Here is a 25,877-nt window from a genome sequence, read left to right as displayed (position 1 = left end):
ACTCCGCCTTCTCCTACTTGGCACTTCCCTAGTGTCCGCGGTTTGGGGGAAGCTGCAGGCACTCCTGGGATCTGGCTAAGGGGAGAGGTTTGAGGATGCAGCTAGGCTGAAAGGCTTCAAAGTCACTTCTGAGGTGCAGTTGCGTCATTGTTGTTATTGTTAGCCTAGCGATTCCACGTGGAAATGGCTTGCTGCTGTCTCCCGTGTGGGCTCCCCAGCCTTAGGAAACACGGCAAAACACCGATCAGAAGCTAGCTGATATGTAGGTGTTTTTTTAGGTCAAGTGTTATGTACGTGGAAGAGAAAGAAGGATGGGTACATAGTCTGCCTTAGGGGCAGAAAGCCCCATCTGTGGACACTGTCCTCCACCAGCCTGCATGCAGTGACTGAGGCACGAGGATGGGAGCGCCTGATCCAAGATCATTTTTTTTTTTTTTAAGATTTTATTTATTTGACAGACAGAGATCACAAGTAGGCAGAGAGGCGGGCAGAGAGAGAGGGCTGTGAGCAGAGAGCCCGATGTGGGGCTCGATCCCAGGACCCTGGGATCATGACCTGAGCTGAAGGCAGAGGCTTTAACCCACTGAGCCACCCAGGCGCCCCTGATCCAGGATCTTTAAAGGCCACTGACCAGCTGGGCAGAGTAACTGCCGGCCTGTCCCACCTATTCCTTGGCCCAATTTTGCTTCATCTCTTTCTCTTTCACTTCTTAATCTCTACTAAATACCATATACCCCTATCTCGGCCTCAGCATCTGCTTCTGCATAATCCAACTGCGGCAGTCATCTTAGGAAAATTCTGTGGAAGGATAACTTCCAGAAAATGGTAAAAGGACTCTGATGCAGATATAAAAGTGAACATATGTTGAAGAACTTACTTTACTCATGATATGAGGCAGAGGCTACAAGTGATTCAAAGGAAAAGTCAAAACAGTATGAATTAATACGGAATAAAAGGATGTCAAGATGAATTGCAAATGGAGACAAAACTAGCTTTTCCAGAGGGCGGAGGAAATGAATTAAATCACTTTTGGAAAAGACAGAATGTGCAATTATCAGCTACCTACAATTTATTAAGAAAAATAAAATAAAATTGCCAGTTAGCTCAGTGACAGTGAACAGGATTGGAATCTGATAACCTAGAAGAGTATAGTATAGAAGATGCATTTTCCTCTTGAAACACATTTTTTTTCCGTACATCTCTTATTTGCAAAAGTGCTTTCCATCCTACCTCCCTTATATTTTCAAAAGAAATAACAGATAAAGGTTAGTCCGCAAATTCTATTGGGATTTCAGCACACACGTAGATTAAAAGTATTTTATAAAATTCCAAACAGTGTTGGATTAAGTAATATGAAAAACTCAACAAAACCCTAAATAGCTATAAATAACTATAACTATCATTAAAAATTAAACATATTAGCTCAATACTTGCTTTTTGATTCCAACACAAGCTTTGTAGCAGAATCATAAACCCAAGCAGACTCACTTGAACAATAGAAAAATATTATTATCAAATTTAGTGTGTTGTAAATATAAATACTGAATTACATAGTGACTAAAATAGAAAATATGCATTACAGATACATAATCTATAATAATATTGTCAATATGTTGCTGACCTAGAAAGGTTTAGAAATGTATAAAATTATGTCCAACTAGACATGTCTTTGGGGCCCAATTCATTTGTTCCTTGCAATTGTGTTACAAATTCACAAATGAGATAAATTTCTAGTGAGTCTCTCATTTTCAAGTTCAATTTTAAATGTATAAGTTCTGCTTTAATTAAAACTATTAGAAAAAAAATATAAAGTCTTCAGAAGTTTTGCACTTTTTTTTTTTTTTTTTTTTTTTTAAATTTGACAAAGAGATTGAGAGAACACAAGCAAGGGGAGCAGAGGGAGAGGGAGAAGCAGGCTCCTCATGGAGCAGGGATCCCAATGCAGGGCTTGATCCCAGGACCCTGGGATCATGACCTGAGCTGAAGGCAGATGCTTAACAACTGAGCCACCCAGGCACCCCAATTTGTGGACTTTAAAATTGAATTTTATTAGGTGGGAAACTGTTCACAGTGGATATTTTATTAATTTTTGTAATGGTAATGCTTAAATTTTCCAATTCAAATGTTTGAAGTGTGACAATAGATTTTAAATGATTGATGTGAGTAATTTTAAATGTGTTTAATATTTTAAGGGTGCTATTTATTCCTCACAATCCAGTGATGTGTATGGGTGGTTATTTGTACAATTCTTTCACATCAAATGGAAGAATAGAGTTCTTTTTATTCAAGAAGATATTTGGAAGCCTGTTCTAAAGATATAAAATTGCTCTCGGAAAACACCAGGAGAAAACAGACTGTATTGTTCCTCCTCAAAGAGCACAAAAGGCAATCAAACAAGGGAACTAGAATATGGTAATTATTGAGAATGTTGATGGTACCCTTAAGATTAAGCCACTGAAGATAAACGCTTTTCTGGGGATGAAGTTCCTGAAAAATCTATTAAGTGGGGGTGGGGAAAGGATGGCAAATTTCTGCCTCTACCTTGCACAAAACAGTCCATTTGTGTAATCTACCAAATCATATTTCTTGATTTTGCTTATAGACAGGGACGGTGAAATTGACTACGAAGGAGATAATAAACAGATATAAGGAACAACAACAACAAAGAAACAGGTAAAATGAAGATAATAAAGGTGCTATTTCCCGAAAAGCTTTGGCAGGTCAGGATTTGAAGAGGTAAAAACAGATGCGTTGCCTTTTGTTTGCAAGGCAGCCTTTGACAATGAAGATAAATTAAAGACTCAGGAAGCTAATGCCCTTGGTGTTAATTCCCTTACAGTTCTCTTTCTTGCAGAAACTCCTTGGAGATCAGATGGCTAAGACCTAATCTTTATTTCATGTTTCTGTAACTTTAAAATGAATTTCTCTCTGATGCTTCTCAGATACTGACAATAAATCCATAATACAAATACTGAGAACGTTTGATTTTGAAAGAAACCAAAGAAACCAAGCCAAAACCTTTATTCTAGATTAATATATATTTTTAAATCAGCATCGTAATGGCTAAACAATCACATTAGAATCCACACTTGCAGTTTTAGAGTGGGGGAGAGAACCTGGGGGCACGTGGAGTACCCTCTCACATGATGCATCTTGGTTGACTGACTATTATTGATGAAAATATCAAGGCAGCTTTTCACTGGGTCATAAAATATTGTGATTATTTTAAATTACCCTCATTCTTTTTAGTTTTCCAACAGTCCTACTTTTGACAAAACCAAGCCCTATGGTGTGAATGCTTATGTCCTTCTCAAAATTCCTATGTCGAGGGATGCCTGAGTGGCTCAGTTGGTTAAGCCGCTGCCTTCGAGGCTCGGGTCATGATCCCAGGGTTCTGGGATCGAGTCCCACATCGGGCTCCTTGCTCAGCGGGGAGCCTGCTTCTCTCTCTGCCTCTGCCTGTGTACTCTCTCTCTCTCTCTCTCTCTCTGACAAATAAATAAGTAAAGAAAAAAAATCTTAAAAAAAAAAAAATTCCTATGTCGAAATCCTGACTCCCAAGGTGATGGCATGAGTTGGTACCTTTGGGAGGTGATTGGATTATGAGGGTAGAGCCTCATGAATGGAATTAGTACCCTTATAAATAGAGGCCTGGCACACCTGGGTGGCTCAGTTATTAAGCATCTGCCTTTGGCTGGGGTCATAATCCCAGGGTCCTGGATGGTGCCCCACACCGGGCTCCCTGCTCCCCGGGAAGCCTACTTCTCCCTCTCCCATTCCCCCTGCTTGTGTTTCCTTCCTCACTATCTCGCTCTCTGCCAAATAAATAAATAAAATCTTAAAAAAAAAAAATAGAGGCCTCAGGGAGTTTGCTGATCCCTTCCACCACATGAAGATACAGAGAAGTTAGCAGTCTACAATTGAGAAGAGGGCCCTCACTAGACCTTGGGCTCGCTGGTACCCTGATCTTAGACTTCCAACTTCCAGAAACATGAGAAATAAAAATCGATTGTTTATAAGCTACCCAGTGTCTGGTATTTTTGTTATAGCAGTACAAACGGACTAAGACACCAAAATATTTCCAGTGTGTTTTAAAATATAGAAACAGCTATGACATAATCCTACTTTTTGAAAAAGCAGACTAATAAATTTTAACAATTGTTTCATGTTTATAGAAAACCCTCTTGAGAAGTCCCATTAAAAATGACATCTCCAGGGGGCTCAGCTGGTTAAGTGTCCAACTCTTGATTTTAGCTCCGGTCTCAGGGTTGTAAGATTGAGTCCTGCCAGGGGCTCCGGGCTGGGTTTGGAGCCTACCCAAGATTCTCTTTCTCACCCTCTACCCCTTCCCCCCCACCCTGCCCTCTCTAAAAAACAAAAACAAAACAAAGGGGAAAAAAAAGTATTATCTTAAATCTCCTAGTTCATACTACCTACTAGTTAGGATTATTAACATAGTCCATGACTTGAAAGTACGTATATGAGGGATAAGAATTTTTTTAGGCTGACACATATACATATTTATCATAAGCACTGGGAATTGTACTATTTCATGCAATATTATCATAAAACAACTTTATTCTTTGGATCCCTACCACCACTTTAAATTTATTCATTGGGACCATGTCCTCCCTCACATGGGGTTGCAGACTTGTACTGAACTATGACTTAACTTCTGTTTGGTTTTGGTTATTGAAATCCCTATGGGCATTTTCCCATTTCAATTCCAAAATAAAGCACACTTGATTTTAAATTGCGATTTCTTCTTTTCCTCTCCCTGATTTCTTATTCTATTACTGCTACCTCTCATGTAAATAATACTGCTGCTCTCATTCAAGAATTTTTTTTTTTTTTAAGCATCTCTTCTGTCCTGGTCCCTGCAGTAGTTAAACCAGACACAAATGGAAACTTCTTTCAAGGAACTTACAGTCTGATCAGGGGAGAAAGATAATAAAGATTTAAACAGACAAGTATAAATGAATAAATGATTGCCATGCAATACAAAAATGGAAGAAACGCATGAAAAGCTTTGATTGACTTCTCTGTAGGGGTAGCCAAAATCCAACGGTGATCTCAGCAAATATTCCCATCTCAGCTTCCTGAAAGATATAATGTCACTTATTCCCCATGCTGCAATTAAACCTGAGCTCTGACATTTTCACTGAGTTTTACAGGAGTCTTGGAACAGCCTGAGTGCATCACCTAGAATAAACACCCTCCTGCATTAAGTGGTGAGTCTTAGAACCCATGGGACAAAAGCTATGCTCGAGTCACTACCCACAGAAAGAGGGTCGGTTTCACCAGCATGAAAAGCTACAGGCATTTCTCAGTTTTACAACATAGACCCATTGGATCAGAGTGCCATGCAGCCCTGGGATGATGGACGGTAAGTTCATCCTCTTCCTTCCCGGTAACACATCCTCATCATTGTGAACTGATCAAGACACACACAACGATGGATATCACACATCCGAAACCCACATCACTCAGCTTTTAATAACACAGTTCTTCTAACATAGCCTACTCACTCTTAAGGAGCCCTTCTCTAAATCCAGTGCAATTCTTTATTGTAATATGTGCTCTGTTTTAAGTAGAAAAGAGCCCACCTGTGCATTTATATGAGCAATCTAGACCAATCTATCTTTTGAGGAAGCACTTGGGCGAAAACAGAAAGGTATCCCAGGAACAAATCACAATCTTCACATATAGGTCACCCTAAATCCAAATTTAAATAGAAAATATTTTCTAAACATTTAGGGATACATTTAATTTATACTTATATATGAATTCAAACCATGTGGTCTGAAATCCGCTCTCTGATAATCAGAACTTGTGATTAACAATGCATAGGGAATCGCTTTTTCATGTGGGCTGTCTATGGGCTATCATCAAAGGATTGTTTTTAAGAACAAAATAAATTCCCTAAAGATATTTCAGTATTCACCATAAAGAGCAAGAACTGCTTATGAATTCCTCCAAACACAATTTTTCCAGTCCAGATCTATCTAATTTAATCCACCTGATTAAACATATTTGACTCTATACACAACTGAGCCACTTAAGGCCTGAATTCTTTTGTTTTTATCTTTGTGTTCTAGCATCTAGTCAGTGCCTAGCTGCAATATTTTATAAAATAAAAGGCTGAGTGAAGAAATGAAGGAATTACCTATACATTAAAGTTCAACCACTCAATAGCCTCATGGCAACAGTGAATCACTTAACCAATCAAAGGCTCAATTTCATCACCAATACATAATCCCTATGATACTACCATTTTGATAAATTTTCATTATAAGGGAGAGCTAGTGTTATTTGTGTTGTTGTTTTAAACAAATGAAATGAATCTGATTAGGGTTAGATTTATAAGTAGTGCGCTCCAGTCAGGCTGTGGAGAATCAGGCTGGGGAAAGTGTCAAGGAATCAGGAAAATCATTTGCTCATATTAAAAGAAACTGTAGTCAGGATACCCCACAGGCATGATGGCAGGTCCTTGACTGTGACTCCATCGATTCAGGAGGAAACATTGTGGCCAAGGATATTCACACACATGCTCCTTGTTTCGGAGTCTTAACTATTTTTTATTATTGTACGGCAGTAGGTTCACCTTTTGTGTTAATAGACCAAAGACATGTTACAGAGTCTTTCGAAGATGGCCTTCCAGAAAGACTTTCACTTGTAAACAAGCCTCAGATACCAGATCGGTCACAATCTTTCTAAATTTCAGAGTGTTTTTTCAGGCCAATTTTAGTGGACATAGGACATTTCCCAGATGGTACTATATTAGTGAGAGATGGATGTGTTTAAAAACACATGTTGACAACGAGAACATTTCTTTATGTCAAACATATCGGAGCTTCTTCCTCCTCCTACTTCGTTCTAGTTTCCTCTTAGAAATGTCCTGTAAATGTCTAGGATAAAAAGGGATGACTGGGTGATGGTTAACACCAGTGTTAATGTATTCAATGCCAGTGAATTGTATGTTCAAAATGGTTGAGCTGATAAGTTTTAGGTTATGTATATTTTACAATTTAAAGAAACAGATTGTAGAAGTATTAGATTCCTGTGTAAACATGATTGGGCTAAATAATGAAGCCCAATTTATTTTTATTGCTTAAATACTGGATTAGTTCATTAGTTCAACAGAGAGGTAGAGAAATTAAAGAAACTCTCAGCCAGGTTTAACCTGTCAAGATTAAGCAGTTGGAGATTTGTCTGTTTTTAGAGCTAATCTGGGTCCTTGGATTGCTGCATACCTGTGGCTAAGATGAGTGTATTTCAGATGAAGGATTCCTTTGAAGATCTATGAAATTTTTGGTTATTCTATTCCAAAACAACCAAAAAATATTTAAGTGCCAATATATTTGCTCATCAACAGCTATAGGGACCAGCCCGAGCTGACATTTTTGAATGCAAAGAAAAATTTTTACTTTAGTGGAAACTATGGGTTTCTAACATTCTAGAGGACACCTCTCTGGGTGATCTTTTTTTTTTTTTTTTTTTTTTTTTTTTTTTTTTTTTTTTTTTTTTTTTTTTCATTTTATTTTCTTTCTTTTCAGTGTTCCAAAATTCATTGTTTAAGCACCACACCCAGTGTACCACACAATACGTGCCCTCCATAATACCCACCACCAGGCTCACCCAACCCCCCACCCCCTTCCTTCCAAAACCTTCAGTTTGTTTCTCAGAGTCCACAGTCTCTCAGGGTTTGTCCCCCCTTCGATTTCCCCCAACTCACTTCTCCTCTCCATATCCCAGTGTCCTCTGTCTTACTCCTCTCTGGGTTATCTTATTCTGATGCTATGGAAACTATTTTGCAACTGTGTATAGATAACTCATAACAATGCAAAATAATTCTTGTCTACAGACATACAAATTCTTTCCCGTCTGGGTAAAGGTTCAGCTGATTCTTTCTTCCCCATTTTGTGGAAAAACCAGTTTGCATCCATCTGCACATTTATTTCAATATTCCTTAACTACAAATGTGTCTAAGCTTTGGATTCTTGCCAGACTGAGTTATAACACCTGCCAGGTTTTTTCATTGATTACAAGCTAAATAACATCCTTTAACACCTGTTCATTTTTATATCTGTATGAGAATCATGATTTTATCTTTTTTGAAAATTGGCTGTTAACAAGAGCAAATGAAGAAATTTGTTTTCCTTTAAGACATAAGGGAGAGAAAACAAGGAAGTTTTTAAGTCTGTCATTTGTTCAGCCCTGTTGTATCAATTACGAAAAGATTCACATCAGAAAGTTAATTCTGTAATAAGGATTATTTTACTGATGGAAGTTTATCTATAATGACTAGTTTTCTCAAATTTATGTTGCTTCTTGAGCCCCTTTTTACTTAAATATTTATACCATAGCTCATCTGTTACTAAAATTCCAAAAGATTATGTAAAGTGAAGCATAGGTAGCATTTTATTTTTTTCTATGGAAAATTCCACAGCAAATAAGCTACCTGAAAAAAAAAAAAGTGTGGTGCAGATTTCAACAGCAGCTGGTTAACTAAAATTCAAACTATTTTCAATAAAGTATAATTAGTATATTTTAATTCTAAATGAAATATGATGCTCCTTTTCTCATCTAAACATTTATGGTTGGTACCAGTGTTTGAGGGCCCATGTGTGTAGAGGAGAGCAGAGCGCATGGGGAGACATTTTTTAAATCACTGAATTTCAAAAAGCATCCATTAGTTTCAACAATGTCTTTAATAAATACTTTTTGGATGGAATAAATATTTCCTCCCAGGTGCAAAAAAAAAAAAAAAAAAAGTCAAAGTACTATTGAATATGTCAGGGAGAAAAAGTCTGCAATATGTGTTTTTGTAGAATAACTCAGAAATCAATTTACCTGAGTATCTTGGAAAATACTGAAAGGTTGGCAAAGACTTCTAAGTATGTCTAATAACAGTGTGCTTTTAATCAAGATAGCTGGAGACAATGGTCAGGGTAGTAAATATTGAAGGTAAACTATAGTGAGCTTGATCGTGAGCTGTACCATAAGGAGAACTCTCACCAGCCTCCTTCATTCTCCCAAATTCTCCAAGATAGGTGTAATAGGGTTCTCTAGGGAGACACAACCAAAAGGATTTAGATATAAATACACATATAGACATAAACACACACACACACACACACACACACACACATACACACATTATATGCATTTCTCTATCAGAAGATTTCTTACAAGGAATTGATTTATGGAATTACAGTGGCTCTCCAATCCTAAAACATGCAAACTGAATCTCGGGATTGCCGAAGGCTGGCAGTCTGGAGACCCTGAAGGAGTCAGTATTTCAGTTAGAGTCTGAAGCAGGAAAGAACTCAAGTACCAGGTTAGGCAAAGCAAGTTCCTTCCTACTCAAGTAGGTTCTGCCTTTTTATTCTATTCAGGGTCTTAACCTACTAGAGGAGAGCACCCACAATAAGGCCGGCAACCTCTTTCACTCAGGCAGCCTGCTTCAAATGTTAATCTCATCCAGAAACATCCTCCTAGAGGCACTCAGGGTAATATTTAACCACATGTCTGGGCCTCCTTTGGCCCGGTCAGGCTGACACAGAATATTAACCATCACAGGAGGTTGGCAAGGCTCAGGGCCCAAGAGAGTTTGTGTTATTGAAATTGCCTAAAAGCATAAAGTTGAACAAAAATCAAAATGGCTGTACCTGTGCTTCAGCGAATCTCGATTTTAAACTAAGTAAGCTTTTTCCTTCTCTTCCACAAACCTTCCCTACCTTCCCCCCTGCTTCTTCTTAGCCTTTTGTTTAGGGAACCCATATTCACCCTGAAAACCACCTGACAAAGGAGGCCGGTGCACTTTTGCGATTCCTGTGGAAAACCGCTAGATCCCCCTAACCCTTCAGCCCTTCCCTCTAGGCGGTCTTGAAGCCCTTAGCCTGCCCGTCTCCTTTGCCCAGAAACCAACATGGCTGTTGCTCCTCCTTATCCCCAAACTGTCCTTGTGTTACGCATTTTGGCTCCTGAGCCCAGAGGTCGGTTTTCGACAACATGAGCACATCTATTTATTCCCAAATTCTGTCTCTCTAGATAAAACAGGTCTAGAACATTCCCTTGCACACACAGTTTTCCCAAAGTTATCTTCTGGATATTCTAACATGTTTTGATGGTCAGGGCTTGGAGGGTAATTAGAATCAGTTATTTGCACATTTACAATCGATTTTTGAGTATAGAAAGTCATATTTGCTTTCCTGTTAACTCCAGAGTCTCTGGGATCACTTATTGCAATGATTCCAGAAAAGGCTGACAAATAAAGTAGCCCTTTAGCTGAAAAATGATGTGAAGAGAGTAGGAAACACACATTTCCTCATATAAGTGGAGAACTGGGACAAGGGGACATAGAATAGGTTGATAAAAACAAGGACAAAAGAAGGAGAATCAATATTTATATTACATCTCAATACTATAGATAGTCTATGAACTTTTCATAAACTGACTCATTTAATTTTCATAATAACTCTGTCTGGTAGGTTTTGTCATTCCTGGTTCATAGATAAAATAGCTTATAAGAAGCACAGTTGGAATTGCTCCCCTGGTCTGTTGGATTTTAAAAACACTATGTTCTTCCTGTTTCTTCATTGTATCTACAGACTCTTGTCTCTTCTCTCTTTGTAAAAACATCAAATATGGAAATCACATAAAAGCTGAATATTAATGTATTTATTACCTTTTCTATGTTTCATAATCATGCAAACTATCCTTTAATTTGGAATGTTTAACATATGAATGTGTATCATCTTGAGAACATGTACGTATGTATATATACTCGAAGGATGGTTGGTAAAGTTGGTTGTGAATAGAAGCTGGCCACCAGTAGATTGACTGGTGAAATTAAGATTCTTGACTTCAAAACTGAGGAACAGAACTTGTATCCATGGTGACTCCCCAAATGTGCCAACACCTGGCAAAGCTCACTCGGAAACATCTTGTCAGCTTCTTTCAGAAATGCACATAAAAAGGAGAAACAGGATAATAAGAAATCCATTGAAAAGGAAGTCGTAATAGAAATTAAGAAAATACATTTAAACACCTCTTTGTTTCCCATGTGCAAGTCACTGAGGAAGCAGAGATGAACAAAATATGATCCTTGCCCTCAAAGAGCTGAGGAGAGAGAAGGACGTATAGAAATCACAACACACATCAACAGTCACAGGGGTTGTAAATAAAAACACAAAGTGTAAAAGGTTTGTTGATGGGAAGAACTTGGCTCGGGGCTCAAATGAACATAACATTCCTGAGGGGGCATTCGTTGGGGAGGGCGGTGAGAAGTAATGAGATCAAGGCCCTGAGGTGGAGGTGAGTAGGTCAGGAATGTCCCACGACGTGGTGGAAAGCAAGCCACCACTCCACCCATGGACCCGCATGTTGAAGAGTCTTAAAGTAGGCATCAATGTTTTAAAATAGGCATCAAAATCAATTTAAAGTAGGCATCTATAGGCATCAATGACCTTGACATTGCTAATCTCAATGGATGTACTTCAGTTATTAATCTGATATGTCAGCAGAAATTAGGACTGCTAATCACTTCCTGCACCTAGAAAGGCTTCCTTCCTTTAGCTTCTTTGACCCCTTAGTAAATGAAAAGTCTTTTTTTTTTCCCTATAGCTACTCTCAAATTCCTATGTCCGTCATGTCTCCTCTGAGCTCCAGTGTCACCACTAAGAGCTTCTCACAACAAATAAAAGCCATTATAGCTGAAACTGAAAGAAAAGTCATGTTGTTTTCCCTCCTCTCCCATTGTAAGCCTGGGATTACTCTGGTGTTCTTTTTCAAAGCAAATAACATGATCGCATCCATCTAGTTGCTAAAATCAGAAATTCAGGAGTCATCCCTAATACCTCTCTCTCCCTAACACTACCAGGTCCAGTGCATCAAGATTCATGTTAATATTCCCTTCAATTATCCCTCATCCACATCTCTCTCTCTATCCCTCTCTCTCTCACTATTCTTTAGCCACACTGGCTTATCCTGGTGTCCAGAACATACAATCCATCTTCCTGCCTTGAGGATTTGGCGTGTGCATATATACCATTTGGTAATTTCTATCTCCTCGTCCCACCATAATAACCACTCTTGTTTTGGGACCACAGTTCAACTACAATATTTTTTTTTTCAAGATTGTACTTATTTATTTGACAGAGAGAGACACAGTGAGAGAGGGAACACAAGCAGGGGGAGTGGGAGGGGGAGAAGCAGGCTTCCCCCTGAGCAGGGAGCCAGACGCGGGCTCAGTCCCAGGACCCTGGGATCATGACCTGAGCCGAAGGCAAATGCTTAACTACCAAGCCACGCAGGTGCCCCTCAACTACAAATTTCTTGATGACAACATATATAATCCTCCTTGTTAGATCTTTTTTTTTTTTGTTATATCTTACCACAAACTCTGGTGGTTTGTAACCCTTATCACAATTGTACTGTAAAGATCAATTTCATGATTATTTATTAACTGAGTTCATTAATCCCCATTGGACTGTAAGTTGCCTGAGAGTGGGGAACTATCTGTCTTGTGTTAATACATAATATAATTTAAATACATATTTGATGAACAAATGGCTGAATAAGCCAACAACTGAACTAGAGGCAGGGAGGGTAGAAAGTAGGCAGTAATCTAGGTTTGTACTAACGTAGCAACAGTTGGGTTGGAATAGATGGTAAAGTTCTAGGAAATGGCACAAAAAATACAATTAATAAAAAGGATTATTTTTTGGATGTAGAGACTTAGGGAAAGGGAAAATCAAGGAAAACTCCTAAATTTCAAGGTTGTTTTAATTTATTCACTGACTCTTCAGTGTAAGAAGTGCTGAGGGCTAATGATAGACCAGGGCATACCAACAGAAAGAAGATGGGGACAGTGGCAGAGGAGAACCAAAAAAGGAAAAAAAATATGAGGGAAGAGACAGTCTGTATGATGAATAATATAAATACCTTGTTCCTTATCGAAATTCTAATTTATATAATATAGACTTGTGGGTTTCCATTTTATTCAAAGGATTATAATACATTGATATCATTTATTTTGAGTCTCCAATTATCCCAGATGTGAGCAGTGGGAGTCATTTCATTTGGCTTCTGCGTCCTTTTGACAGTTCCCTGTTACTCTTTGAACATTTCCTTTCTTTCTGGCACAGCAATGTGTTCCAGCTTCATCTTATACTCTTTTTCTCCAGCCTTGTTGAAATCAGCCTTCTTTCTTTTTGTTTTTCTTCCTTTTTTATGTTTTTATTTTTACAAGCACTCCTGGTTCCTTTCAGTTGAGAATGATATTAGAAATCAAGATCTGGGTGCTAGGTGTACACACATACACACACACACGCACACACACAGTATGTATTTGTACATATATATACATATACATTTATATCTATAACTATCTACCTACCTACCTGCCTATCTAAAACCATGAGTTAACACTGACATCTCCAAATTCAAACACCATAGGATTCCTTCTAGTCTTCTTTTTCATATCAGTACCTCTCTCCTTTAACAGTGACAGACTGACTCTCATTATTCTTAGTTATTAATTTTATCAATCTCTCTGTATGAAGTCCTGGCCTGTCTTAATCTCCTGCCACTTCCACCACTGTCCCGGCACAAATATTTCCTTTTCCCTGCTGGGGTTATGACACTCTTCACCAGGCCAGTGCCTGCCTGGGAGACCTTCCAACCTCTCCTGGGCTCTGGCACCCTGAGCAGGCCACCACCCTACGCAAAAGCCCTCCTCACTCTGCCATGGTTCCCAAAGTCAGTGTCAGGGCACCTCCTAGCACAGATGCCTCCTCACTCCACAATGGTTCTGATTTTCCACACTACTCACTGCCCCACTGGGGCTCAAACACCCGCCTCAACTACCACAGCCTACAGAGCTCAGACTCCTCTAGCATCTTTGGAGAAGAGTAGGGGAAAGACAGACTACATAATTTTTGTAAATCTACTTTTTACAACTATAATTGACATTTCCTGTATTATTAAATGCTCCTCTCCTTTGTGACTTTTATGGTATTTCATGTTATTAATGTTATCTTTTATAGGCTGTTCTTTTTCTACCTTGGGAATTATTGACAATATTTGAGAAGGTAAATGTGATTTTATAGAGATTATGTAATCTATGCACATTACATCTGGGGTTTTCATTCCTTTAGGAAGATAAATGTACTTTGAGTAAAAATATTTTGGTGTGAGTCCTCGCTTTGCTGTGTGATCTTCAATTTCAGTATCTCAGTTTCTCCCCTTAAAATGAAGGTGTTCAATTCATTTCTGCATCAGGGACATGGTGCTAGTTGCTTCCTTTGTTTGGATCACACTGATCTTGGATGTGAAATTTATACTCTGGTCAGTCAGATTTCAATTCTCTGAAGAACTGGCATTTGAATCAGGATTTTCCTTTATATCCTTTCTACAGAAAGTATGTAGTGCATGAAAGTCTCAAATCAGCTGGGAACTTTGGTTTAGTGAGTTGGTAGTGATGAAGATTGCAAATGACATTTTATTTAAAAAAATAGCAATTCTGTAAGGAAAATGCTCTATTAGCTTAATAAACAACACAGATTAAACATTATATGAGGACAAACAGTCGTAAGTGGTAATGATGGTTGAGATGGTGGCAAGTACCAAAAACACCTTGGGGAAATTTTTTTACCTTTTTGTCCACCTAGAAACAATAATGCATATAGGCCTCCCACAACCCCTTCCCATAGAGAATTAGGGCTTAACCTCTCAAGTTTTCCATAAACCTCAAGTATGTTGGGTTGTAGAAATGCTGAAAACACAGTTCTTCTCTGAATCTCTGCATTTCTCTACCTCTTACCACCTGCTTATTTATATCCTCACTATTTTCCTATTTAGAGTTTTTTTTTCCTCATCACTTCAACTCAGCATACCCAAGGGGACCCCAAATCTACCTCATGGCATCATCTCTGCTTTCTTTCCCACCGATAATGGCTTCATTTACTCTCATATGTTTTCAATTCAAATTTCTGTGCGGGGGAGTATGAGTGCCCCAGCTATCTGTGTGAAAATGCCACAGGACCCTGTCACACTTATCCGTGGCCTGGGAGAAGTGTCACCTTCTTTATATCAATAGAGGCTGCAGAGGGCATGGTGTTGTTTAGAAAGGACAATGGTCAAGACAGGCACAAATGGATTTGTCTGCTTTGATTCCAGCAATGATTTTAGCAACAATAATAAAACCAGAAACAGAACCGCAAAGTGGAAGCACATTAATATGACAGAAAGGAGATTCATATTGTCCAATCATTTTTTTTAAGTATATGGAGTCAGTTATTGGTATTGTGATGAATTTGATTCTTCATTTATGAAATATGTAAGAATTATTTTAAATGCTATCAAGTATAGAAAGCTGCTTGCGATCTGTAAGCCTTATTCCTTTCATGGATGAGATTATGTGATTTGAATTTCAGAATTTTGTTTTTCAAGTTTTTATTAAAATAATTCCTGGGCTATACTTGGTTTACAATACTAATACAGATCTACTGAATTTTCCCTGAGAAAGTATCTCTCACCCATCTGCAAATAGTAATTTCTATATAAGGTTAATAAATATTATTCACCTTACTATGTTAAATATTATAAGTTATAGAAAATAGACAGAATCCTGACATTCATATTTACGAAAGAAATAGAAGTAAAGAATATTTTGTAATTCTAACAAGTGCAGTACCGAAATATTTTTCCAAACCAGAGAGAGACAGATTGAGAGAGACAGAGAAAGGAATGGGATGGGGGGCAAGAATGAATGGGGTAGGGGCACCTAGATGGCTCAGTGGGTTAAAGCCTCTGCCTTTGGTTCAGGTCCTGATCCCAGACTCCTGGGATTGAGCCCCGCATTGGGCTCTCTGCCCTGCATTGGGCTCTCTGCCCCGCATTGGGCTCTCTGCTCGGTGGGGAGCCTGCTTCCTCCTCTCTCTCTGCCTGCCTCTCTGCCTAGTTGTGATTTCCCTCTGTCAAATAAATAAATAAAATCTTAAAAAAAAAAAGAATAAATGGGGTAGAAGGAAGGAGAGGTTAAATACTAGAGCAAAACCACGCAAGGCAAAAGGATCTTAGAGCCCAACCAAAAGCCAGTGACCACACTGGCGATTTGGTATCTTCCATAATCTGAACCCGAACTGCATTAGGGTATGTTCAAAGCAGGACATGCACATGAATTTTGGGTAACTTCCAGCAGTCTTCTGGAAGAAAGCCTTTGTTACTTACTAGATACTGTGTTTCAGAGTCAGGCACCTGTCTCCACATCTTTAGCTGCCTAATCTAGAGGTCATTCTGGAATACTGATATACTCCCGGAGATATCTTCTAAGACATTGAGATCTATAGGAAAATATGGTAAATACACCATTAGGATATAAGTACCCCAACTGTCCATCCTGTGCAATGTGAATGGATCTCCTGATTTTTTACTAGATTTACATTTAAAGATTTTAGTTTTATGTACCAGATTGATGAAATATGCCTCATTTTATGCTTAGAAAAACTCAAGTCACATTTAAAACCCTTAAGAAATATTGTTGAACTGCATGTTGAAAAACAGCTGTTTTCCACTTAAGCTTAGTTAGCATTTTATTCTCACTCTCGCCCCCCACCTCTCCTTGCAAACACGAATGTCAGGATTCTGCCTATCTTCTATAACATAATATTTAACATGGCAAAGTGAATAATATTTATTCATTTTACACAAAGGGAAGAGGCCACATCAGAAAAATCCCAGGCTTGGTCTGGGAGTAAAATTAACCATGGCTGTCCCCGGCGGGGAGGGAGCTGGTGGCGCAGAGAAGGGCAGAGGACAGACTTTCACACCAGGAAGCCCAGGAGCCAGGAAAAGGAATCTCCATAATATTTGCTTTTGAAAGTGAGAGGCATCTAATCTCTGGGGTTCTTAAACCAGCAGGAATGAAAGGCTGGAGTTTAACAAATCAGCTGGCTGGGCTCTAGGAGAGCCTGAAAGGCTTTAGCAAGCAGAGCCTCCACTCTTAAAGAGAAAGCACGATAAACAGCCCGCGGGAATACAGCCTAGAACTAGCAGTTTGAAAAGCAGCCAACGGCAGACGAGAGGGAGAGTGATTTGCTTATCTCAGAGTGTGGCCTGGAGAGACAGGGATCAGAGGGACAGGTTTTCCAGGAACCAGGGAGCTGGCAGATGTCACTTCCTGGCCCTGCCCCCTACCCTTAACAACAGCCACATGCAGGAACCAGCACAAAGCTCATACTTCTAACTGACTTGTTTGCATCACCCCTGCCTGCCCCCAACCAGCACTTTGGCAGATCTACCTTTTCCAGTCACACCTCCTTCAGTACCGGAGCTGTGGCCCCTCCCCCAGGAGACCAGCAAAACCCGTGCTAACAGCCCATCTCTTGACCTGCACATTTTGCTAGATTCAGTTCTGGCCGCAGGAGCAGGTGTGGTTTTGCAAGCCGACGACTGCACACCTTGCTGCCAACAACAGTCAAAGAGGGCCTCTGCAGACAACCGGACTGAAGGAAAAAGAGGCCAAGATTCAAGAGCAGAGCCCAGGCAATAAGTGTAGAAGACACTCCCTGAAGTGGCCAGCCCCAGGGAACAGGAGACACTGCACTGCAGGGCGCTACAGGACCTCTTCTTTATAAGGCTATTACAGTTAAGAGCAAGAGAAGTGGCTGACCTTCTTAACACATAGAAACAGACACAGGAAGTCAGAGAAAATGAGGAGACAGAGCTACATCTTTCAAATGAAAGAATAGCATCAAACCACAGCAAGAGACCAAAGCAAAATGTATGTAAGAAATATGCCTCCTAGAGAATTTAAAGTAATGATCAAAAGTCACTCACTAGACTAGAGAAAAGAGTGGAGTACATCAGTGAGACTCCTAGCACGGAGATAAAAAAGAAGCAGTCAGAGATCAAGAACCGCATAAATGAAACTAAAACTACACTCCGTAGAATAAATAGCAGGCAAGATGAAGCAAAGTTGTGAACTAACAACCTGGAAGATAGTAACGGTAAGTAACCAAGCTGAGCAAAGGACAAGATGAAAATTTTTCAAATTGAGAATAGTCTTAAGGAACTCACTGACTCGAACAAGTGTAATAGCTTCTGCAGTATAAGGATCTCACAAGAAGAGAGAGATGGGGCAGGAAATTTATTTGAAGAAATAATAGCTGAAGACTTCCCCAATCTGGGGAAGAAAACAGATATCTAGGAGGCACAGAGATCCCCCAAAAACTCAACCCAAGGAGGTCCACACAAAGATACATAGTAATTAAAATGGCAAAAAGTAGCAATAAAGAAAAAAATTTTAAAAACAGCAAGAGAAAGGAAGACAGCTAGATAAAAAGGAAAACCCATAAGGTTATTAGCGGATTTTTCAGCTGAAACTTTGCAGGCCAGAAGAGTAGCATGATATATTCAAAGTGCTAAAAGGGAAAAATCTGTAGCCAGAATGTTCTATCCAGCAAGGCTATCATTCAGAATAGAAGGAGAGATAAAGAGTTTCTCAAACAAAAACTAAAGGAGGTCATGACCACTAAAACAGTCCCACAAGAAATATTAAAGGGATTAAAGGGGACTCCCTGAGTGGAAAGGAATACTGTAAGTGAGAATATGAAAAGTAAAAACAAAAACAAAAACAAAAAACCAAACAAATTAAAAAAAAAAACCACACACCCACAAAAGCAATAAAAATAAATACATCCGTAAAAATCATTCAAGAGACTCATAAAATAAAAGGATGTGAACTATGACACCATATACCTACAATATGGAGAGAAGGGGAGTAAAGAATGGGCTTAAACTTAAGTGACCATCAACCCAATATAGACTGCTATGTGCAGATGTTAAATACAAAGCTAATGGTAATCACAAATCAAAAACCAGTAATAGATATTCAAAGAGTAAAGAGAAAGGAATCCAACTATATCACTAAAGAAAAGCCATCAAACCATGAAAGAAACCAAGAGAAGGATCAGAGAAAATCTACAGAAACAATCACAAAACAAATAACAAAATGATAATAAATACATATCTATCAAATTATTTTGAATGTAAATGGACTAAATGCTCCCATCAAAAGAAAAAGGATGACAGAATGGATTAAAAACAAACAAACAAACAAAAAAAAACAAGACTGACCTATACGCTGCCTATAAGACACTCTTTTCAGACCCTCATTTCATACCAGCAGAGTGAAAGTGAGAGGTTGGAGAAACATCTATCATGCAAATGGATGTCAAAAGAAAGCCAGGGAAGCAGTACTTTTATCAGACAAATTGACTTTAAATAAAAGTCTGTAACAAGAGATAATGGAGAACACTATATAATAATAAAGGGGACAATCCAACCAGAGGATATAACAATTGTAAATATTTATGCACCTAAAATGGGAGCACCCAAATATGTAAAAGATTTAATAACAAATATAAAAGAACTAGTGGATAGTAATACAGTCATAGTAAGGGAATTTAACATCCCATTATATAGATAGATCATCCAAACAGGAAATCAACAAGGAAATGGTGGTTTTGAATGACACATTGGACAGATGGATTTAACAGACATACTCAGAAAAATCCCATCCTAAAACAGCAAAATATATATTTTTTTCAAGTGCACATGGAACATTCTCCAGAACAGATCACATACTGGGCCACCAAACAAGTCTCAACAAATTCAAAAAAGTCAAAGTCATACCATTTGTCTTTTCTGACCACGATACTATAAAACTAGAAATCAACCACAAGAAAAAAATTTGGAAAGAGCACAGGTACAGGAAGTTTAAAAACGTGCTATTAGACAATGAACTGGTTAACCAAGAAATCAAAGAAGAAATTAAAAATTTAATGAAAATGAAAGCACAATGATCCAAAATCTTTGGGATGCAGCAAAAGAAGCTCTAAGAGAGAAGCTTACAACAATACAGGCCTACCTCAAGAAGCAAGAAAAATCTCAAACAACCTAACTTACACCTAAAGGAATTAGAAAAAGAACAATAAACAAAACCCAAACCCATTACAAGGAAGGAAATGATAAATATTAGAGTAGAAATAAATGACACAGAAACTGAAACAGCAGAACAGAGGAACAAAATTGATAAACCTCTAGGAAGACTCATTAAAAAAAAAAAAAGACTGAGGACCTAAATAAACAAAATTATTAATGAAAGAGGGAAGTAACAACCAACATCACAGAAATACAAACAATTATAACAGAATATTATGAAAACCTACATGCTAACAAATTATGCAAGATGGAAGAAATGGAGAAATTCCTAGAAGCATATAATCTACCAAAACTAAAACAGGAAGAAATAGAGAATTCAAACAATCTAATTACCAGCAATGAAATTAAATCAGTAATCAAAAGCTCCCCAAAAAGCCAAAGTCCAGGACTAGATGGCTTCACAGGTGAATTCTACTAGACATTTAAAGATTTTGTAATTTATTTATTTGACAGAGATCACAAGTAGGCAGAGAGGCAGGCAGAGAGAGAGAGAGAGAGAGAGAGAGAGAGAGGGAAGCAGGCTCCCCACTGAGCAGAGAACCCGATGCAGGGCTCGATCACAGGACCTTGGGATCATGACCTGAGCTAAAGGCAGAGGCTTTAACCCACTGAGCCACCCAGGCACCAGTCTACTAGACATTTAAAGAAGAATTAATACCCATTCTTCTCAAATTATTCCAAAAAATACAAGAGGAAGGAAAACTTCCATGTTCATTCTATGAGGGCAATATTATCCTCACACCAAAAACAGATACAGATACCACAAAGAAAGAGAAATACAGGCCAATATCTCTCATGAATATAGATGTAAAAACCCTCAACAAAATACTAGCAAACCAAATCCGAAATATGATAAAAAATCATACACCATGATCAAGTGGGATTTACTCTTGGGATGCAAGGGTGGTTCAATATTTGCGAACAATCAACATGATACATCACATCAGTATGAGAAAGGATAAAAACCATATGATCATTTCAATAGATGTAGAAAAAGCATTTGACAAAATACAACATCGATTCATCATAAAAATTCTCAACAAAGTAGGTTTAGAGGGAACAGACCTCAATAAAATCCTTGTATGAAAAATTCACAGCCAACATCATACTGAGAGCTCCTCCCCTAAGGTTAGGAACATGACAAGAACATCCACTCTCACATCTTTTATTCAGCACAGTCCTGGAAGTCCTAGCCACAGAAATTAGACAATAAAAAGAAATAAATAGCATCCAAATCGATAAGGAAAAAATAAAAGTCTCACAGATGACATGATATTATATGTAGAAAACACTAAAGGCTGCCAGAACTCATAAATTGATTTGGTAAAGTCACAGGATATGAAATCAATATACAGAAATCTGTTGCATTCCTCTACACTAATAATGAAGAAGCAGAACGTAAACTTAAGAAATCAATCCCATTTACGACTGCACCAAAAACAATAAAATATCTAGGAATAAACTTAACCAAAGAGGTGAAAGACCTATACACTGAAAACCGTGAAACACTGAGGAAAGAAACTGAAGATGATATAAAGAAATGGAAAGGCAGTCCATGCTCATGGGTTGGAAAAACAAAAACTGTTGAAGTACCTTACTACTCAGAGCAATCTACAGATTCAATGTAATCTCTATCACCTGACCGAGAGCATTTTTTCATAGAACGTACAAATAATCCTAAAATTTGCCTGGAACCACAAAAGACCCCAAATAGCCAAAGCAATCTCAAAAACAAAACTGGAGCTATCATAATTCCAGATTTCAAGCAATATTACAAACTAGTAGTAATTAAAACATTGTGGTACTGGCATAAAAATAGACACATAGATCAACAGAACAGAATAGAAAACAGAAATAAGGCCACAACTATATAGTCAATCTTCTGTCAAAAGAAGAATGAATATACAATGGGAAAAAGTCTCATGAGCAAAATATTGAGAAAACTGGACAGCTACGTGCAAAAGAATGAACTGGATCACTTTCTTATACCATAAATAAAAATAAATTCAAAATAGATTGAAGATCTAAGTGTGAGATCTGAAAACATAAAAATCCTTGAAGAGAGCACAGGCAGTATTCTCTGACCATAGACCATGGCAACATTTCCCTGAGGAAAGCGAAATAAAAACAAAAATAACCTACTGGGACTACATCAAAATAAAAAGTTTCTGCACAGTGAAGAAAGCCATCAACAAAACTAAAAGGCAACCGGCTGAATGGGAGACGATATTTGCAAACGACACACCTGATAACAGGTTAGTATCCAAAATATGTAAAGGACTGGTACAAGTCAATATCAAAAAACAAATAATCCAATTTAAAAAGGGCAGAAGACATGGACAGACATTTCTCCAAAGAAGACATTCAGGCGGCCAACAGACACAGGAAAAGATGCTCAACATCACTCATCATCAGGGAAATGCAAATCAAAACTACAATGAGCTATCACCTCACACCTGTCAGAATGGTTAAAATCAAAAACATAAGAAATAGTAAGTGTTGGTGAGGATGTGGAAGAAAAGAAACCCTCTTGCACTGTTGGTAGGAATACAAACTGGTGCAGCCACTGTGGAAAACTGTATGGCAGTTCCTCAAAAAATTAAAAATAGAACTACTCTACAATCCAGGAATTGCACTACTGGGTATTTATCCCCAAACTAAACTAATTGAAAGGGATAGATGCACCTGTATGTTTATTGCAGCATTATTTACAATGGCTGAGATATGGAAGCAGCCCATGTGTCCATGGATAGATGAGTATATAAGAAGAAGTAGCATATATATATATATATATAATATTATATATAATATATATATAATGGAATATATATAATTATATATATAATGGAATATTACTCAGCCACAAAAAGGATGAAATCTTGTCATTTACAACATGGTTGGAGCTACAGAGTAGAATGCTAAGCGAATTAAGTCAGTCAGAAATTTAATACCATACGAATCAGTCATATGTGGAATTTGAGAAACAAAACACATGAGCAAGGAAAAGTGAAACTGAGAGAGGCCAACCAAGAAACAGACTCTTATATAGACTGATATATGACCTCTGATGGTCACCAGAGGGGAGGAGGGTGGAGGAACAGGTTGGGAATTAAGGTACACACTGTCAAGATGGAAAAATAAATAAATAAAAAGAGGGTTAATAGGCTCTGAATGAGAACCAAAGGAAGTGTTTGCCAAGAAAATTGTATGACCTTTGAGGACATTAAAACTCTCAACATCTTGAAAAAATAGAATAAAGTAGAGCTAGCAGCAACAATAAAAACAACAATAAAGAATAAAGACATGAAAATAATAGGAGAAATGACCCGGACCCACAGGATGAGACAGGCAAAAAATGGGAACTACAGAAATAAAGGGCAGAGGGGACAAAGGCAGCTTCCACCCAAGACACAAAGGAAGAAGACTTCAGAGTTGCAGAAAGATTTGAGTCATTAGATTTATCCCATTAGAAGAACCCAAACAGTAAGTTAACGAAAGGCCAACACTTGATATACTTGGGGAAGTTTTAGAATCTCAAAGGTGAATTTACAATCCCACAACATGCACATGGGGTGACAATGGTTATCCACAACAACACAACAAAAGTAGACATAGCCCTACAGCAATAAATACTAGAAACGAATGGAACAAAACCCTCGTGGTTTGGAGAGGATGTTATTTTGATAGAAGATATGTGTAGCTGCACAGATAATCCTCTGCTCTTTATGTTTGCTTACTTTTGAATTTTGACCCATTAATGTCTGCTGTTATGTTCTTGTATTTTCAAGAATCCTTAAGTATATATGTGTGTGTCCAATACCTAGTGTTTTCATTAGCAACAATAGTGAGCTCGTTTCCTTAAAACAAAATTCAGCTCTCTAAATGTAGCTTTGCGGAGTTTTGGTGAGCCAACGCCTGATGCTGCTACTAGATGGCGCTCTCATTTGATGTTGGTGTTCTGCATTCTCATGGCAGAGAAAGTGTCACCATGTTTGCGAGGATAAGCCAATGTTATGAAGAGTTTTCTGTTGTCCCATTTCTACTTCCTCGTCCCAAGCAAAATAACCCCAGAGGAACTGTACCATATTCAGGAGCGTGGCCACTTAGAATGGGCTTGTGGTGCTTTAGTGGGGTAAATTACACCCTCCGCGAAACATAATGCACACATATGCAGGCAAGGTAATTAATGGTGCGTGTGTGAGTGAGTGAGTGAGAGTGAGAGAGACAGACAGAGAGACAGAGAGACAAACATTTTACCAATTATCTAACTGAAGTGTCTATAACATGTTGAATTTGGAATGTGCACTGCAACTGTATATGTAATACTCTTAAATTATAACTCTGCACCAGTGATCTTGGCAGTTGAACACTTTGCCATTGTTGAGAAAAGGATTACAAGCTTGTGATTTATACTATTTTGAATGGATTAATTTTCTAAGCTCAGAATACCTTGATTGTAACCTTTGTAAGACCCTAAGCAGAGGACCCAGCTAAGTCATACTTGTACTCCTGATTTATAGAATATGGGTAATAGTACGTGTGTGGTGTTTTAAATTATGAAGTTTGTGGGGTGCCTGGGTGGCTCAGTGAGTTAAGCCTCTGCCTTTGGCTCAGGTCATGATCTCAGAGTCCTGAGATTGAGTCCCACATTGGGCTCTTTGCTCAGCGGGGACCCTGCTTCCCCCCACCTTTCCGCCTGACTCTCTACCTACTTGTGATCTCTGACTCTCTGCCTACTTGTGATCTCTGTCAAATAAATAAATAAAATCTTAAAAAAAAAACTATGAAGTTTGTGTTAATTTATTACTAAGCAAAAAGAATATAGTGGGCAGCTTACATTTGTTCCTGTCATACTGGAAATGCCCTTCTAGTTTCCCTATTAAAAAGAATGATGGATTAAGACCGATCTATCAAATAGAATGTATGACATAGAAGACAAATTAAACATTTTCAAAAACTGAAATGAAAAACAAAAAAGGAAAAAGGAAAAATAAAGGAAGTAAAGGAAAAAAACAAAAGGAAAAGTAAAACCCCAGTCTATAGTGTTAAATAAAGACAGAGCTGTAGGAAAGAGCTGGACCCTTTTACCATATTTTATCGCTTCTGTGTTGTTTTTGACACATCTCAGCTGTCTTTGAGAGCCTTTACTCATGTGGAGTCCATGGATATCTATCTTATAATTTCATTGAAACTATAGTCTGTGGATTTATTTTTCTTTTTTTGGCATGTGTTCAGGTAAAGGAGAAATATGCTGACTTATTACAGATATATGCTAACAAGACATTCTGCCATCTTTTAGATAACTCCCTTTTGTTTACCTTGAAAGGTCATGAAATGTTTTCTCCTTTAGAATTAAGCTTTAGCTATTTTTTTTCTCTGAAGTTTTAGAGCTCAGAATCTACTCCATATAAAATATAATTTTCTAAAAGAATAAAACTGCTTAAAAATGGGTTAAGGATTAATATTTTTAAAAATTTTGAGAAGTGTATGGATGGAGATTAATTACACATTTTTGCTACTTATATAAAACCTAATTAAAAATCAAAGAAATTGAAAGGTGTAGGATTATGCTCTTACATGAGGCAGTGCATTTTCTCCAAGTGAAAATGGTTAACAGGAGCTACGTTAATTAATGATCAGGACTATTTTTTTTAATGTTCAAGAGAATATTTTAAAATCAGTTACAACATTAAAAGAGGCTTATTCTATATGACATCTGAAGTTCCTTTCAGCTTGAGAATTTTGTTATATAAAAAACATTTTTGGGGTGCCTGGGTGGCTCAGTGGGTTAAAGCCTCTGCCTTCGGCTTGGGTCGTGGTCGCAGGGTCCTGGGATCGAGCCCCGCGTCGGGCTCTCTGCTAGGCAG

Source organism: Enhydra lutris, unplaced genomic scaffold, assembly GCF_002288905.1.
Source record: "Enhydra lutris kenyoni isolate GAN:26980312 unplaced genomic scaffold, ASM228890v2 scaffoldscaffold40, whole genome shotgun sequence".
Classification (NCBI taxonomy): Eukaryota; Metazoa; Chordata; class Mammalia; order Carnivora; family Mustelidae; genus Enhydra; species Enhydra lutris.
Note: the sequence above shows the minus strand (reverse complement) of the source record.